This window comes from Rhineura floridana, chromosome 4, assembly GCF_030035675.1.
Source record: "Rhineura floridana isolate rRhiFlo1 chromosome 4, rRhiFlo1.hap2, whole genome shotgun sequence".
NCBI classification, from domain to species: Eukaryota; Metazoa; Chordata; class Lepidosauria; order Squamata; family Rhineuridae; genus Rhineura; species Rhineura floridana.
The window spans coordinates 51,876,240-51,895,523 of NC_084483.1; the positions used below are offsets into that span (position 1 = coordinate 51,876,240).

Consider the following 19,284-nt stretch of genomic DNA (forward strand, 5'->3'; position numbering starts at 1 on the left):
TAGAGGCACAAACACCATTAGATAAGGTCGTATTCAGCGTAGAGCTAAATCGAACATCCCATCAGTGAAAGGATTTTTCCTTGCACAATCCCCCCTCTTCTCCCCATGTGCTCCCTAAATCTGATCTGGATTTCCCCCCAACCTTCTGGGGCAAATTTGGAGATGTTGCAGGGTGCATGTGCAGGTAGGAGAGGGGGGGATTCCTTTGTACTAGTTGAAGTTATTCTGCAGCACCAGCATTTACTTTAAGCCAGGTCCAAGTAATGCATCAAATTAAACACATCAAAAAAAGTAGTTAGGGTAGTTCAAATTACCCTGGAAGAAGTAATATATTGAAGTGCTAGTGCTAATCCTCCCTGGCCTGGCAAGAGATGACCAGCTCACCTGCGTTCTACTCACGTGACCATCACAAAAGAACTCCCTTGTATTTCACTGAAGAGAGCCCAACTACCACCTCGCACATGCACCTTGTCTTTTACACAGCCCCACTTCTTAGATGCTTCATCTTATCCACATCATGACTAACATTCTTGCCCTCGCTACTCCCTTAAGTGGAGAGCCCTTTGGTGTCACCCTCATTGGGGATGATCCACCTCTTCTGATAAGCTCCTCTTTATGCTCCAGGAGCTGGAACTGACATGCGACAACCCCAGTACCAGAAGCGGTCTCCTCACTATTCTGGGACTAGGCCAGGAGCACTTAGCTCTTCACAGTCCCAACCATGTTTTCACAGCTGAAATAAATCTGTGTTCAAAGCTCCCTGGGTTGGGGAGGGCAGTTGTTCTCAGCTTTGCCTCTTCCCTGTCCCCATAGCCCTCTCTGCCCACTTACAGTTCTTCCTCTCTTTCTTTAAACAAGAAAGCTTGATTCTTCTCCCTGTATTGCATATTTGTTCTTCCAGATTGCTTGGTGCTTGAGCTAACCTGGATCACAATTGCTTCAGCTATCATACCTCTAGAGGTCATCATTAATGTCAGTACAAAACCAAAGTCAGTACCTTTGGAATTTCACATTAATGTTCCTTCAGAACTCTTGAGTAAATGCCATCCAACCCTGAAGACTTACCACTGTCTAATCTATCAATTTACTCTAAAGCCTCTTCAGTGGATGCTTCAATTTGTGACAGCTTTTCAAATTTATCACCTGAAATGAATAGCTTCCAAACATGTCCCAAAGTGAAGAGCATGCAAATAATTCATTTTGCTTCCCCACAAAACCACCACTAACTCTTATACCTGAGTGATGCAGTGTCCTATTGATTTTTTGCAATACATTCCACATCTAAGGCATTGCTCCTTTTCAAAAAAGCACTAGTATTTATTATATCTTTAGCTCCATGCTTCCCAAATTTTTCTTAGCAGGAGGTACGCATAAGAGATTAAGGGACCTCAGAGCACATTCTTCAGCTGCAGTCTGAGCCCACATGCAAATCTGGACTGTCAGGTACTGATGAATCAAATGCTGGAGGATACCTGTCTGTCTGGCCCCTCCCTACTGGCTCACTATTGCTGGTGCCTCCTTGTCCACTGGGGAAAGTGAACCAATCTCCCACAGCTGGAGGAGGAAGCAGCAGTGGTGGGCAGGATGTAGGGTTGCAAGAATAATTTGGTTCAATTTTCATTTTAATATGATCCTAATTTTATTTATTCTTTTATTTTATTTATTTATTTATTTGTTAAATTTTTATACCGCCCCACTAGCATAGCTCTCTGGGCGGTGTACAACAAAAATACAGATATATACAATAAAGTCCCATAATATAATACAACAAGAACATATAAAAAGAATAAAAAATCTAAAATCAATTACGGCAGATTTTAAAAACTAGATTAAAATTAGATTAAAATGCCTTAGAAAAGAGGAAGGTTTTAACTTGGTGCCGAAAAGATAGCAATGTCGGCGCCAAACACACCTCATCGGGAAGACTATTCCACAGTTCAGGGGCCACCACTGAGAAGGCCCTAGTTCTTGTTACCACCCTCCGAGCTTCTCTATGAGTCGGAACTCGGAGGAGGGCCTTCCATGTAGAACGCAGCGTATGGGCAGGTTCATATCGGGAGAGGCTTTCCAGCAGGTATTGTGGTCCCGCGCCGTATAAGGCTTTATAGGTTAAAACCAACACTTTGAATCTGGCCCGGAAGCATATTGGTAGCCAGTGCAAGCGAGCCAGAACAGGTGTTATGTGTTCAGACCGCTTGGTCCTCGTTATCAATCTGGCCGCCGCGTTTTGCACGAGCTGTAGCTTCCAAACGGTCTTCAAAGGCAGCCCTACGTAGAGCGCATACAGTAATCCAATCATGAGGATACCAGAGCATGTACAACTGATGTGAGGTCCTCCCTGCTCAGATAGGGACGTAACTGGGCTACCAACCGAAGTTGGTAGAACGCATTCCGTGCCACCGAGGCTACTTGAGCCTCAAGTGACAGGGAAGGATCTAGAAAAACTCCCAGACTATGAACCCGTTCCTTTAGGGGGAGTGTAACCCCGTCCAGGACAGGGTGTATATCCACCATCTGATCAGAGAAACCACCCACCAACAGCATCTCAGTCTTGTCTGGATTGAGCCTCAGTTTGTTAGCTCTCATCCAGTCCATTATCGCGGCCAGGCAACGGTTCGCACATTGACAGCCTCACCTGAAGAAGATGAAAAGAAGTAGAGCTGCGTGTCATCAGTGTACTGATGGCAACGCACTCCAAATCTCCTGATGACCGCACCCAACGGCTTCATGTAGATGTTAAAAAGCATGGGAGACAGAACTGACCCCTGCGGGACTCCACATTGGAGGGCCCACAGTGTCGAGCAATGTTCCCCAAGCACTACCTTCTGGAGGCGACCCGCCAAGTAGGAGCGGAACCACTGCCAAGCAGTACCTCCAACTCCCAACTCCGCGAGTCTCTCCAGAAGGATACCATGGTCGATGGTATCAAAAGCCGCTGAGAGATCAAGGAGAATCAACAGAGTTACACTCCCTCCGTCCCTCTCCCGACATAGGTCATCATACAGGGCGACCAAGGCTGTCTCGGTGCCGAAACCGGGCCTAAAACCTGATTGAAATGGATCTAGATAATCGGTTTCATCCAATAGCGCCTGGAGCTGGCCAGCAACCACTCGTTCCAAGATCTTGCCCAGGAATGGAACATTTGCTACTGGTCTGTAGCTGTTAAAATTTTCTGGGTCCAAGGAAGGTTTTTTCAGAAGTGGTCTCACTGCCACCTCTTTCAGACAGCCAGGGACCACTCCCTCTCGTAAAGAGGCATTTATCACTTTCCTGGCCCAGCCAGCTGTTCCATCCCTGCTGGTTTTTATTAGCCAAGAGGGGCAAGGATCTAGTACCGAAGTGGTTGCATGTACCTGTCCAAGCACCTTGTCCACGTCCTCGAGCTGAACCAACTGAAACTCATCCAATAAAATAATTACTTTCCACTCCCTGAAACAAAGGGTGAAACAAAAAGTAGCTATCCTTTGAAATTTGCATTTTTCTGAATTTTGTCATGTATTGCTCCAACCAATTAATGTATACAATAAAATTACAAAATATTAGGCAAAAGTGTGCATTAAAGGGCATGAAAATAACATACAAAATGCATTATATCAGAGAAAATTGCTTGCGAAGATGTGTATGTTAAACAAAATTGCATATAAAATGTGTATTTTAGGGAAAATGTGCACTAAAATGCTGACAAATGTTCATGAGGATTTCAAACTGATATGGAAATGTGGAGAACTGATCTTGACTGGTAAAATGAGAAATTGAAAGAATCCAAAATTGACAGATTTGTCCATCCCCAGCAGGAGGAAGAGACAGCAGTATAACGATTAACAGAACCAGTGGGAAGAGGCTTCAACTAGCATTCAATTCACTTCTATATCTGACAGTTTGGGTTTTGACTGCAACTTGGAGCTCTGTGAATGTGCTCTGATTTCTTTTTATCTTGTTTCCCCACTCTTGCTTTCCTGCTTACTTTTTACTTGCCAGTCTTTAAGTTAGACAAGACTGATTTACAAAAATGATTTAGAGTTTTACTTCTGCACTTTTTAAAGAAATAGATAATGTTTAGAAAATAGATAAAGTTTAGATAAAGTTTAGTTTAGATAAACTTTACTTTAAAGTTTAGATAGTTTTGTTTTAAAGTTTAGTTTTAAATAGATAAAGTTAATTTTAAAGTCAAACTATCATCTCTATGTAGCTCCGCTTACCTGTGAAAGCAATGGGAGGCGGCAGTGCAATTGCGGCCCAGGGTGAAGCCATAGAAGCCATGGGAGGTAAGGGCAACGTCGCGCATCGCACTGAGATGACACGCGACGTGCTGCACAGAGGGGGCGGAGCCAATGGGCCTATTTAAGCCCACACCACACCTTCCGACTTCCTCTTGGCTCGCGACGACAAAGAGAGGAAGAATGACAGCGTGGGACAGGCGGAGCTACTGAACAGCGAGGGACAGAGAGCGGTGGCCATTTTCTGGCCGCATGGTCGATGCTTGGGCCTGATCAGCCCATTTAAGGTTGCAGCCATGAGGGCAATGATTGTTAATGCTGCTGCGTGGCTGCAGGTGGCCTGGTGGTGAGGCCTGGCCAAGTTAAGCAAGATTACACAAACATCCTCCCCCCTATACAGGGGGAGGAAGTGGATGTTAAACAAGGATTACAACCACATACATTTAAATATTACGCAAGTATATTTAGGCAGTTAAAGGGACAGAGACAGACAGACAGACAGACAGATTAGATAGATAGATAGATAGATAGATAGATAGATAGATAGATAGATAGATAGATAGATAGATAGAGAGATAGAGAGATAGAGAGATAGAGAGATAGATAGATGGAGAGAGAGAGACAGAGAGAGACAGAGAGAGACAGAGAGAGAGAGATGCATCCCTGTGGGTTGCTGATTTCTCCCCCCCCCCCATAAAAGGGGAAGGGGGTGAAGGTAATATAAGAGTACCACTTAGATATATTGAACATTTACATTAAATATTAAATAATTAATGATGAATAGATATGAGCCCAATGCCTCCTAAGAAGGAGAGAGTTGGGCCAAAAGGGGCATGTGCCTAGCCAGCAGGCCTCATTAAAAGGGCCTAGCGGGCAGGAAGCGTCTGGGCTGATAATGGTAAAAGAAAGAAACACATTTATAAATAAAGTAAAATACAATAAACATATCAAATTAACAAACATGCTATATATGTATTTGGCAACCCCTTGCTGCCTAGGCATTTAAAACCACACACACACCCTTAGCCCAGGGCAGATTGTGGGAGAAAAGGTGGTTTAGTGTAGTGGTTAGGGTGTTGGACTGCGACCCAGGAGACCAGGGTTCGAATCTCCCCAACTGCTGTGAGGCGCAATGGGTGACCTTGGGCCAGTTACTGCAGGCTCAGAGCAAATCATGGGAGGAGGCTGTGTTATAACAAGATTCTTTACACTTTACACTTTTTACAACAAGCCAGTAAGACAGCTGCACAGGTTTTCGAGCCTGCCAACACAGGCCCTATTTCCCCCTTTGACTGCCAAGGCTGGGTGTGAGTTCAGCCTAGGTAGGGGGCGCAACACAGTGAGGGATGTGGGTGAGGCCCTGGCAGCCTCTATTGGCAATTGTGCAGGGCTCTTTGATTAGGCTTACAGTTTTCTCCTAGACCTGGGCCTATATTAGGTTGCAGGTACTTTATTCTATTAATTTATTACATGGTGGCTGTTGGGGGATACGGAGCTCTTGGCTAAGCTTCCGACTTCTTGCTAGGCCCAGGAATATATTGGGTTGAGGTAATTAATTCTATTATCATTACATTATATGGTGGCCTTGGTGGGGCTGGGTGAGCCTTCTGGGACTTTGTGCCTGTCCTATTTAGATACTAGTGGTGTGCACAGATGACAAGGTTTTGCTAGAAAATGTCTAAATCACCATAACTTAGTTGACAGTGATCCTTTCTCAAGTGTCAGTGCCACGCTAATTGTTACCTCTGAGACAGAAGTTGCATTTATTTGAATTTAGTCTCGTATCAAAAACAAAGCATATGGCATTTGTTGTATTAAAGAAGGACATGCAAACTTCTGCATGGAATTGAAGGTCTAGCAGATTATAATGTGGCTTGATGGGAGGATAGGAATAAAAAGGAAATCCAGACTGCTTATAAGGCTCTTATCCTAATTCCAGGATCTTAGACTTTACTAAAGAAGGGGCTGCCTTGACAGGATTTTAGATTCCTGTTGACATAGAGGCTGCCTTTTAAGTTCCAGGCAGACTCTTCACTGTTTCCTGATGATTTTGTAACAACAACAACAACAACAAAAAAACCTTCTTTGTTAGGATTTCTGATATCATTTACCTGCAGTCATATAAAAGCATGCAACTTTTGTATTGGCACTTCTATTTTGATATCAGTTACTTGAAATCAATGTAGCATGCACATTTTGCATTTGAACATTTATTCTTATGGTTGTTTGGAAACCCGCTAGGAGAAAGCTGTGGTGGGTCCAAATATTGGTGACAGCAGCATATCCTCAGTCTCTGTGCTTTAGGGGAACTGGATTAGCTGCCATGGAATAGTAGTTGGTAAAGTGTACTTACTCATAAATGATTTACTTCCTTTCTTTGCAGAAGGATGTGCACAGCAGTGAGATATTAGGCCGGAGGCCTTCAAGGGGGTAAGAGGAAGCCCCCAGCTTAAGCTGCTCAGGGCCATGTGCCGCTCCCCAGTTAGACTTGAGGTACTACGAACTTCGCTTACTGGCTACCCGGTTTAAAGGGAGGTTTGTCTGTGTTATGGTGTTTTTCTTTTGGTTTCCTGATCCCGGATTCCAACTCCCGGCTGGCCTTCAGGGCATACAGACTTAAATCTGTCGTAGTTATGGCCCTAGGATGCAGAGGGCATATTACACCTGATTCACCACCAGTCCTGTTTAAGGGGTCAGGCAGTGATGGGTTTATACTGGGTAGTCTGGGATAGTGCGCTGCACTTCATTCAACATGGTGCGCACCTGTGATAGAGATGCCTTATGCATTTTTATGTGGCAGAGCATTATCTATGGACTGCTATATTTCTCATATGGAGTGCTTCAGCTCCTTCTGGGGGGGGCAGTCATGGCCTCCAACTCCCAGCTGGCCTTCATGGCCTACAATCTTCAATCTGTTTTAGTTATGGCGGTAATTGCCAGGGACAGAGTGTAAAGATGTACAGTTGGGCAGAGTTCTTGGCCCCGTCCTGGCCACCCCAGTTGGGTAGGGCCTTAAAAGGCAGTGGGCAAATTACGCCTGATTCACAACCAGTCTAATTTAAGGGGTCAGGCAGTAACGGATTCATACCTGATAGTCTAGGAACGGTGCTCTATGCTTCATTTAACATGGTGCCCACATGTGGCAGAGCATTGCCTATGGACTGCTATAATTCTCGCATGGAGTGCTTCAGATCCTTCTGGTAGGGGGCAGTCAGGAGACAAGTGGACTCAGAAACAGTGGGGCACTATCTGTATGATGGGCTGTTCATCGGTAGGGCAGATTTTGGGGTGCATGTTAGCACCTGAGGTCACAGCTTATAGTATGGATATGTAACTGGGGGTTCCCTTGAAAACTGGGAATATGGAGGATCCTGCTTCAGTGTTCACCTTTCTGGGTATCAAGATTGGCTCTGTGCCAGTGTTCACCTTCTGGGTATCAAGATTGACTCTGCGGCCCAGGGCTGCAAGCTGCACAGGGACATGCTTTAACTGTTGCAGATTAGGATCCTGGAGTTTTTCCACTTCTAGCTAAGGCACAGGGTTTTCGAGATCATTCCATGGATTTTAGGGTCCGGTGCATGTTGGCTGGGTGGGCTAGGGAGTGCCCAGCTGCCCCGATCACCACCGTCCTATATCTCCAGAGCTTTTAGAGAAACTCATGAGCCGATGGTCAGCAGTATGCTCTTCCAGCTACGAAATCCAGCTATTTCAAGCAGTGTCCCTTACATTAATTTTTGGGGCATTCCAAATTGGAGAAGTGGTGGCTGGGTCTAAGTTGGACCAGTTGCAGCGTGCCCTTTTAATTACAGATATCAACATGAAAACAGGCAGCGCTTACATCACGTTACATAGGTCTAAGACTGACCAGAGGGGCAGAGGACGGACTGTTATTTTAGCTCCTTCCCCTTTGCCACACATTTGCCCAGTGCAGGCCCTGCAAACCTTTATGATAGCTAGAGGAGCAGGGAGTGGATATTTATTTGTTCACAGGAACGGTGATCCTCTCACTAAATATCAATTTTGGGCACTTACTAAGAAGGCTGTGCACGGATTAGGAATAGACCCATCAGTTTTTGGGACCCACTCTTTTAGAATTGGAGCGGCTTCCACAGCAGCGGGGCTGGGTTTCCCACGGGCCAGGCTGCAAGCTGTTGGAAGGTGGGCTTCTGGGGCCTATAGGAGTTACGTCCGCCCCATGAGTGGGCATGGTAATTCGGAAGCCTAATGGCGTAGCCTTGTTTTGGCAGGTTGCCAGAGGGGGACGGAGCGGATGCGCATCCTAATCTGCGGCCACAGCATGATTTTCTGTGTGGGCCGTAGGGCTGCGTCATCTCGGATGGGCTCGCAGCTGGGGCTCAGTCAACGAGCTACTGTACAATGGCTTGGCCGGCAAGGGATGTGCTGGGATGCGCTCCTACCCGCCCTGTTCCGGCAAGGGTTAGTGCGTGAAGTTCCGCACATTTTGGTCATTTAACTGGGAGGTAATGACCTGGGTTTACTTAAGGGCAGGGCCCTTACTGTTCAGGCATGTAGCGACATGCGCGTTATAAGGCAGCGTTGGCCTTCAGTTTGTCTGCTTTGGTCAGACATACTGCCACACAGGGAACGACGTGGAGTTTGGAACCCCAGGAGGATAGACTGGGCACGTAAGAGGGTCAACCAACAGATTCGGTTGGCGCTTCTTGGGGATGGTGGGTTGCCCATTCCACATCCGCTCATACAGCATTCTAGGGTTGAACTCTATAGGGCTGATGGCGTTCACCTGTCGGACACAGGGAACGACGTCTTTTTGCAAGACCTGCAGAGGAGTCTGCTGGAAGTTCTTCTACGCAGTGGGGAAAAGGGGACTAAATAGAGATTTGTCCCCTTTTTGTGGCGGTACAGTACGGGAGGGGAAATTAGTAACGAGAGCTAGGTGGCCCCCTTAGGCACCTTTGGAGGTGAAGGGTGGTTCCGGATGCCTGTCTCTCAGGGTTTTACGGCCCAAAGACAGGATATGGGCTGCTTTCGGGGCCAACTTACCTCATCCACCCGAGGGTTCTACGGCCCCGGGGCTGGGTGACGTAGGAAGGTCTCCCTACTCACCTATAAGGTGTGGCCGGGGCAGGGGTAAGCAAAAGGGGCTTGCCCTTGGCTCCAGCAGGGGCTGGTCACCCGAGAGCTGTAGGGCAAGCTGATTGCCTATTGTTAGTTCCCGCACTTAGGTTTCACCTCTGCAGGTCGCTTTAAAGTTTTGTTTGAATTTAATAAAGTGGCCCTTTATTCAACCATAGCTGCTGTTGTCTGCGTATTATTTCACCCATCGACCGCAATTGTCTTTGCTATGGTGTGTTCTTTACATGTATTAATGTGCCAGTTAAGGGCCTACTTTGAATATTTGGGCCAGGATCCAAATGCTGATTCTTTATTAAGGATGCTTGAAGAAATTGTTCTCTGTGAATTCTGATACAAACTGCATGATCTTGGACTAATGTGCAAATGAGAACACAGTTACCCTTCTGATTTCACACCTCCACATTTAGTAATGCAGTTGTCAACTTAAAAATGTACTAAAATGCACACATAGAACTGCATAGTTTGAAAGAAAATATGATTGGAAAGAAATATTTTGTGGGAAAATGTGTTCTTAGACACAAATTCTTATGTAGAATTTTTAAATTGCAGATTAATGAGGAAATAGAACGGAGTGGCTTTATAAATAAACACATACAAAACAGGCATGGATGGCAAAGAGACTGAACCATCCATCCCTATTTTATGCACATCCTGAAGGCTAACCTAACTCCTAAATGAATGTACCCAGTGAGATTTTCTTTTCTTTTCTTAGAGCAGCAGAACACCACCTATGCCATACCACCAGCTGCCTGATGCACAGTGGGGGAACACAAATCCATTATCTCGCTCAGTGCAGAAAATTAACTGCATACTTCCTTGGATTCTAACTAATGCAAACCATTCAGAACAAATCCAGATTACAACAAACATACTGTTTTAAACTAAGCACTGAACTCTTTCAATTGCAGGTGCTGACATTTCTCCTTCATGCTGAAATTTAGTATTTAAAAACCCACATAGAATAGCTGAGAATAATTATTAAGGGTTTTTTAAAGACTTTGGCTAATCACCATGACCTATAAGTGCAAAATGGTTAAGGCTGCAGTTTTAAACACGCTTACTAGGGAGTGAGCTCCACTGAAAATGGTGGTACATATTTCTGAAAAAACATATACAAGACTGTGTTTCATGACTAAACGGATATACACTTATTTGGGATTAAGCTTCATTGACCCCAGTGGGATTAACGTTGGGGAAAGTAGCATGGGATTGGGCTGCAAATCCCAAAATTATCATAAAAAGATGGGAAAGGTGAACTATCTTGAGTCAATAATAGGGATGTGCTAGAATGCTACAGTTCACACATACCCAATACATTCTGGCAGTGGATTGAATGATGGGAATCTAGAGGATGTTTGCTGTCTGAAGAGGTATAATATGTGAAGGACTGTGTTGATCTGATATTTTCTGTTTACATTTTTACAGACCCACAATCCAGCACAGAAGGTAGGTTTGTAAGCTTAAATACACTCACAACTGCAATGGATTGTGATCATATGTTTTTAAACTATAGTGAGCACAAAAGATATTAGGTATTGGATTCCTTTAAACAATCTATTGGTTTAAGAGAGGTGTAACATTTTGGAGTCTCAATATTTTTAGTCTGGATTTGGCCACAGTGGCCAAACAGATGCCTCGGGGAACCTCACAAGCAGGTCACAGGGACAATACCCATGTTGTTGTTGCTCCCAGCAACTGCTACTCAGTGACATACAGCCTTTGAAACTAGAGGTCGCACATAAGCATCATACTCATATCCTCAAGTTGCTGAAATGTACTGCAGTTGTTGAATTTTCTGTCTAGCAACACTGAGGCTACTTAGCATTTACAGAAACTGCAAGACCAAGCCACTTGTCAAATATCCTCTTCAGAAAACGTTTTTCAGTCACCTCTGTTGGTAAAGAGAAAAAAGAATACACCACCAAAATTGTGCCCTGCTGACATTGGGATAAAACATATGCCATGTCTGCTGTTCTGTCTATGCTTAAAGAATTAAAAAAATCCCTTTAGACTACACATCATATTTCACTTTGAAAAGTAGCAGGAGTATTTAAAAGACCTGATCTTGAAGGGTATTTACTTGAGGGGAAAACCAAAAAAATACCACATGATTCTGAAATGAGTGCTGGAAAAAATTACTTGGTGTACTTTTCATATATTTAGAAATCCACAAGTAAGATTTTTTTTTTAAATGGCTATATCAGCATGCAAGGTAGAACTATTTATTGGTTGAATGTGTATCCCATCCTTCCTCCATAGAGCTGATTCAGCATTCATGGGTTATTCCATTTTATATTCACATCAGTCCTTGGAGGCTGAGAAACAGAGTTCCACCCAAATCTGCCCAGCAGGCCTCAAAACTCAGCTGAGACATGACCACAGGTGCCTGTTCTAAGTCAAACACTTTATCCACAGGACCACACTGGCTAAGTGAACAAATGATGTATCTGAAGGACATTTTAAGAAACCTGTCCATATTATCAATTATACCACTGTGAATTTAAATAATGGTAATAAAAGGGCAGCACTTGCCATTGGCTTACTGCAGAGCCAATGCCAGTACTTCTGGCTGGATGTGGGCAGGGTTTTTAGCATGGACTATACAGGAGACTTTGCTGCTCTGGGCCACATTGGGGCTATACATATCATGCAGTGCCACCCCCACACCTCTGTGCATGCAGCTGCTTCTCCCCTCCCCTCCCCTCCCCAGTTTTCAAGCACTCTTGCTATGGGTACATTCAGTAGCTGGTTAGCAGGGCTGGGAAAGAATTTTACTCACCACACAATTGACCCTAGTGATAAGGATTTTGCCTTCCTCATAGCAATGAGTCCTTTTTGTTCTATTTTGTGCTTTTCTCTGCCACAGCTTTAGTTGGAGGGTGAACAGCATTTGGCAGGATCAACAATCATATAGGGGGACCCTCATAAGGGGTCTTGGGTGGGGACTATCCAGAAGGCCATGGCCCCAGGTCAGGGGTCCCAGGTAAGCCAGCACCCACGCAAGTTGCAGGCAGGGACCACCCAGAACGGCCAGGGTTTGCTCCTGATGCCCATTAACTTGCTTGTGGTTCCCCATCTGGCGGGCTGGGGAGGGAATATCAGCCAATGGGTGGGCTGCCTGACTATGTGATCCTTACCCTGTGCCATGACAACTCATGTATGTCTGCAGCCAAGGGACAATAACATTGTTACCATGTTTCCCCCACAATTCTGTCTTGGGCACTTTCATTTGGCTCCTGGACAATCACCTCATGCACATTAACTGCAATAGTAATTTTAGTAGCTCACAATGTTCATAACAAAATATGAGGTGAACATTATGGCCTTCTACATTCTTCCCTGGCGTTGTCAGGGGTACTACAGGATCTGGTTTGGCTTAAATTTGGGACTAGAATAATGTTCTAGAACAACATAATGTTTTTCTGAGTTTGGAGAAAAGCAATTTTGCTTTCTGATCTGTCCAGGGGTGTTTACCCTATAACTACAGGTGGAGATTATGGTGGGTTTTTTAAAAAAGATTCCTGTCCCAAATGTTTGAGAGATATTCACTTAGACAATTCATGAAGGGGAGACATTTTAATTATAACAGTATTGCCCTAAAAACTAAAAGAGTTCTTCAAATTATGGCTAAAAACAAAATCCAATATAATACAATGAAATTGAAAATGGAGAGCTTGTGGGTGGGTGAAGATGCATAGAGGGAGAACAGATGGCGTTCAAACTATTATGGAGCAAATAAACAAGATATACAGAACAAAGTTGCTACAAATTCAAGACCTGTCAAACAAGTACCAACAGCATCAAAGTGTATGATGTACTTTGGCAGTTACAGACTCCACAGGCATCTTATAGTGCCACTAGGCATATTACTGAGAAACAAGCTATGTCAGGATGTCAATGTTGTATAATAACTCCAACAACATCTGCTGAATTCAATTCTTTCCAGCAGTTCTGTCTTATTGCCAATCTCATTGGTGACAATAGGTCCCCCGTAGTTCCATCTCGATACTTTGTGGGTTCACAAAGGTTTTGGCCATGCATACCCATGTCTATCTTATGGGACGAGAACTTCACATCTGTTCAGTTGCAGCTCTTTGGAATAAATGTTGAGAAAGTAAGCAACTCTAGGCACTAGAAGTTATCCTTCAGTCATCTCGTGTATATAGTACTATTCAATATATGCATAATTTTTGCCTCTAATATGTGGCAAGAAGCAAGTAGACATAGACTAAGCAAAATATACCAGAGATCATAATATACTAAGCAAATGAACATCAACTTTTTTCTATTGCTTTTGACTGCAGTATCTATTATCTTTCTAATCTCTGATATTTTCTGGGTAATTGCTTTTGAGTTTTACAGGGTGTATTCTTTCCTTCCGAGTTTCTTCTCATGTTAATTCCTTTGGATCAGTGTAAAGGCTCAGTGTTGATCTACTTATTTTAATCCATTTATAACCTGCCCTTCACTTAAGGGTCCCAGGCTGGGGTACAACAAATGCAATACATAAAAACAAAACAAAATAGTTGGGAGACAAGCTTCTTTCTCTAAGCATGCAACTGTTTTTGGACTGTGTAGTCACAACATCATATACAATCTTTCATTTCCTCCCTCAGCATTGTTTTACTGTTTTCTATAATTAACAATGCTGGAGCATTGTGTGCTCTTCACAAGACAATGAAAAATCTGAGCACTGGATTTAAGTCCATTTCATCTCAGCCTCTGCAATAAACACACAAACAAAATGTCCAAGAGTTGAAACCAGACCAGGACCATTTAAATAAATGGAAGGATTGCTATTATAATGGGTTGTAGATTGCACCCTCTGGATTAGCTGGTTTGTGGGCCACAGCCACAATTAACTTTTTAATTTTAGCTTCCTCAGAACACTGCATTGACTTGAACACATCCTGATAATCTTTTCAATTTATCACTGTGTTTGCTCCATGATATTCCTTTGCACAGAATGAGCAACCTGCCAATAGTCAACATATAACAATATCTATATCTCTGAGCTGCAAACACATTTTAGAAAAATATGCTCAATTTCACATGGCGATCTTTCATAGCTCTATCACATTTCTGCCCAAAGTTATGTGCTGCCTCACTGTTGATGGACAACTGGATATAAATTAGAATGGGCAGAGGAAATGGAAGATTCCCATATAATGAAGTAGGTCCAGCTTGGGTCCCAAATATCTAAAAGACCACCTCCTTCCTTACAGATCCTCTTGGGTGTTGAGATCAGCAGAGGGGGCCCTTTGGTAGTTACACCACTCTCAGAAGCTCAAGGGGTGATGGGCCAGGAAAGGGCATTCTCTGTGGCAGCCCCTAAGTTGTAGCACTCCCCACCAAGGTGCATCTGGCAACTTCACTGTATAGCTATAGGTGAATACTGAAGACACACCCTTTACCCTGGTATTTGACATCTGAGACATATATTTTCAGGACCCACCATATTTTGTGATTCCGGTTGTTTTTAATTGTTTTTAACACTGTATTTTAAGGCTGTTGTAACCTGTCCTGGGCGGGTAATAAATGCTAATGCTAATAATAATAATAAGTAATGTATACAGTTTTTCTCATGTTAACCTCTTAACACTTTACCATACATGAGGTACATCAGTAAATTCTGTAGTGAGATTCTGTATCAATAATTTGGCTTCAGGTGAGATGAACTTGAGATTACATGCAATACTGATTTAAAATGGATTAGTTTTCATTGGAAGGTTGTTTAGGTTGTCTAGAGTTGGAAAAATTCTAATGCCCTACACAAAGAATGCATCGTGTTGATAAAGGGCTCTATTCTTGTAGATCCATGTTCTTCAACCTGGGTCCCTAGATGTTGTTGGACTACAACTCCCATCATCCTTGGCCGCTGGCTGAGCTGCCTGGGGTTGATGGGAGTTGTAGTCCAACACAGAGCTTGGAAAAGTTACTTTTTTGAACTACAACTCCCATCAGCCCCAGCAAGCATGGCCACTGGATTGGACTGATGGGAGTTGTAGTTCAAAAAAGTAACTTTTCCAAGCTCTGGTCCAACATCTGGAGACCCAAGAATGGGAAAAAAACCCTGTTGTAGAGAACCTTCAGAACACAACGGCTACAGAGATGATGTCAATTTTTATTCTTAATGTGAGTGTAGCCAAAATACTATACGAAGTGTAAAACATAGAAGAAGGTCCTTCTAGGAGTTTAATTAACATTATTTTAATATTAGGGCCCTTTAGATGTTGAAAAAACTATAATGGAATATGGTTCTTTATTATGCTGTCCACTTTGCTGAATGCTTTGCCCAGGGAGATCCATCAAGACAGATCATTTGTTCAGCAGGGGGGAACTACTATTGCCTATTGTGGTTTATTAACACCTGCACTTGTTTTACTTGGAAAGAAATGATGTGGTTTTATTGTTTTTAACATCATCTGTTTTTACTTTACTTAGCTTTATTTGCTTACCTGATGAGTCTCTAAATACTACTACCACCTATAATTATATCTGAATACTCTCCTAGTTCTACCATGTCATACTGGTTGGTTAGTTTTTTAAATATTATTGATTAGATCAGCTATCCGTGACAGAATTAGTAACACATATCTACTCTAATGTGTGGAGTTTGAAACTCAGTATCTGTGACTCTTCTTTGAATCTGGATATATGTAACATTTCATGTCTGCTATTTTATGTCAAAGAGACTGAAAGCAGAATTCAGAGATATACACGTGGTCTTCCTTAAAATGCCAGTATAGCTGGCACATAGATCCCCAATAAATTCCATCAGTGAAACTCAGAAAGATGGACAGATTGTGACCCCATTTAATTTTCTTCCTCTCCACCCGTTGTTTAAAACTAGTCTAGAAATCTCATGTATGTGAGTTTCCTGGCTATTACAAGTCACATGTATCAAAAAGATACTGACAAATCCCCTACTCATTCATGTATACATACATATGAGGTTGTGATGCTGTGAGACAAAGGCATCCTTCTTCAAAGATAAATAAATGATGCAGAAAAACTTGCAACAAGGATTATTAATAAACAGTGGAGGCTGGTCCATTAGGTCAAATGGGGCACTGCTCCACAAACCTCAGTCTGACCTTAGCCTCCTCCTGCCTGCCTTCTTACTTGCATCCTGTCCAGGATGTGGCACTGCCTGTCATCTTCTTCCTCCTGTGTCTCAATACTATTGCCCCTGTAAAACTCAGCAGGGATGAGGATGGGGACAAAACTAGTATGAGCTGATTCTGTCATGGGCTCTGGCTCTGCCTACTGTTGATCTCCCTGCCTTCTGCCCCACCAGTGCCAATGGGTACCAGCCACCACTGTTAATAAATCAAGATATGAGATTGCCAAGTTCTAGAAATGCTGCCACTGTTAGTATGGTTCTACGTGCACAAAACTGAAATTATTCAAAGCTATGTTTAGTGAGGAGATGTGCTGACTTATAAAGTAAGTCAGATTTTCAGAAAAAAAATCTTCCGGGGAATTGTATGCTGTCAGAATCTTGTACAATATATAATCTCCATGTGCATCCTCAATATAGCAGATAATATGATGCTTATTTCGTATTATAAGGTAATATATTATTTCATACTATAAGGTGATATTTGCAACTGTTCATTGTAATGATCCATACAGCTTATTAGGGTGGTGAATACTAAGGTAATTGTGATATGTTTTCTTCAGACTGGACACCATGATGGTTTTGCTGCAACAACTATATGTTTTAGAAATCAGACTTTCATTTGGTGCATATCTAGCTCCATCATATTCAAGATACCACTGCCCACTCTTACATCACAAAGCACTGAATACAAAATGTCCTGTGTCCAGTACCCCTCCCTCAAAAAACATTGAACAGTGAGGAAAACAAACAAAAACAAATCCTACAATGAATTATATAACTTAAACAGGACTTAATTAAGGAAACCAGAAAAACAACAATCTAATAGTATGCTATCTATGCTACACCAAATTATGATCATTGTTATAAAAGTACATTAATGTCTTTAAACTGTTCTGTCATTACATTATCTTGTTCTAGCCTTCCAAAGTAGCCATTAGACACTTAAGCAGCAAGGCAACAGGAGTAAATTAGGTCTTTAGGAATATTCATTTTTTAGCATCCTTCATGTTATAAAACATCCTCTGATATTTAGCCCTTCAGAACTTCAGGAGATTCAACCTTCTTTGAACCCACCAAGGAGATTAGATATTTGAGTTGTATGATATGACTCCCTTCTTAAATAATACCTACCGGCAACTGACAATGGAGCGATAAGAGTTAATTGCTAAACAAGTTTATCTGGCAACTATCAATAGAACACATATTTCTCTGCTACAAAGAGAAAGCTGTCAAGCAGCTATTGTTTAATCACATTCACTAGCTCAATCTCATTAGTTGTTTGTTTTCAGGGCCTTAACAATCACTGCTGGCAGCAATACTAACCTCGAAACATAAATCATGAATTGGAGCAATGTGAACTTTACTAGACGCTATTTCTGATCAACATGATTTATTTATTTATTTATTAAATTTATATACCACCCCATAGCCAAAGCTCCCTGGGCAGTTCATAACAGACAATATCAAAATACAATAAAACACATATTTAAAACAATTCAAACAACATTAAAATGGGCTTCCTTAAAAAAATTTAAATTTAAAACGTTTATAACACATATTAAACACATATTAAACACTTATTAAAATGCCTGGGAGAAGAGGAAGGTTTTAACCTGGCGCCGAAAAGATAGTAATGTTGGCGCCAGGTGTACCTCATCAGGAAGACTATTCCACAATTCAGGGGCCACCACTGAGAAGGCCCTTTTTCTTGTTGCCACCCTCTGAGCTTCCCTTTGAGTAGGCACCCGGAGGAGGGTCTTCGATGTTGAGCGTAGTGTACGGGTAGGTTCATATTGGGAGATGCGTTCCACCAGATATTGTGGTCCCGCGCCATGTAAGGCTTTATAGGTTAAAACCAGCACCTTGAACCGGGCCCGGAAACATATAGGCAGCCAATGCAAGCGGGCCAGAATCGGTGTTATACGCTCGGACCGCCTGGTCCCCGTTATCAGTCTGGCTGCTGCATTTTGCACGAGCTGCAGTTTCCGAACCGTCTTCAAAGGCAGCCCCACATAGAGCGCATTGCAGTAATCTAATTTAGAGGTTACCAGAGCATGGACAACTGAAGCGAGGTTCTCCCTATCCAGATAGGGGCGTAGTTGGGCCACCAAACGAAGTTGGTAAAAGGCACTCTGTGCCACCGAGGCTACCTGAGGCTCAAGTGACAGGGATGGTTCTAAAAGAACTCCCAAACTATGAACCTGCTCCTTCAGGGGGAGTGTAACCCCATCCAGAACAGGTTGAACATCCACCATCCGGTCGGGAGAACCACCCACTAACAGCATCTCAGTCTTGTCTGGATTGAGCCTCAGTTTATTAGCTCTCATCCAGTCCATTGTCGCAGCTAGGCAACGGTTCAGCACATTGACAGACTCACCTGAAAAAGATGTAAAGGAGAAGTAGAGCTGCGTGTCATCAGCATACTGATGGCAACGCACTCCAAAACTCCTGATGACCACACCCAGGGGCTTCATATAGATGTTAAAAAGCATGGGGGACAGAACTGACCCCTGCGGAGCCCCATACTGGAGGACCCAGGGTGCCGAGCAGTGTTCCCCAAGTGCTACCTTCTGGAGACGACCCGCCAAGTAGGAGCGGAACCACTGCCGAGCAGTACCGCCAACTCCCAAATCAGCGAGTCTCCCCAGAAGGATACCATGGTCAATGGTATCAAAAGCCGCTGAGAGACCAAGGAGAATCAACAGAGTCAAACTCCCCCTGTCTTTTTCCGACCAAGGCTGTCTCCGTGCCAAAGCTGGGCCTAAAACCCGACTGAAATGGATCCAGATAATCGGTTTCATCCAAGAGTGTCTGGAGCTGGCCAGC

The 19,284-nt window shown here is 43.3% G+C and overlaps 1 protein-coding gene across 3 annotated transcripts in view; it reads right to left on the reverse strand.

Annotated features, from left to right (window-relative positions):
* The window catches only part of KHDRBS2 (KH RNA binding domain containing, signal transduction associated 2), a 626,273-nt gene that overhangs the window by 238,259 nt on the left and 368,730 nt on the right, over positions 1-19,284 (reverse strand). The gene's annotated exons all lie outside the window — the stretch shown is intronic.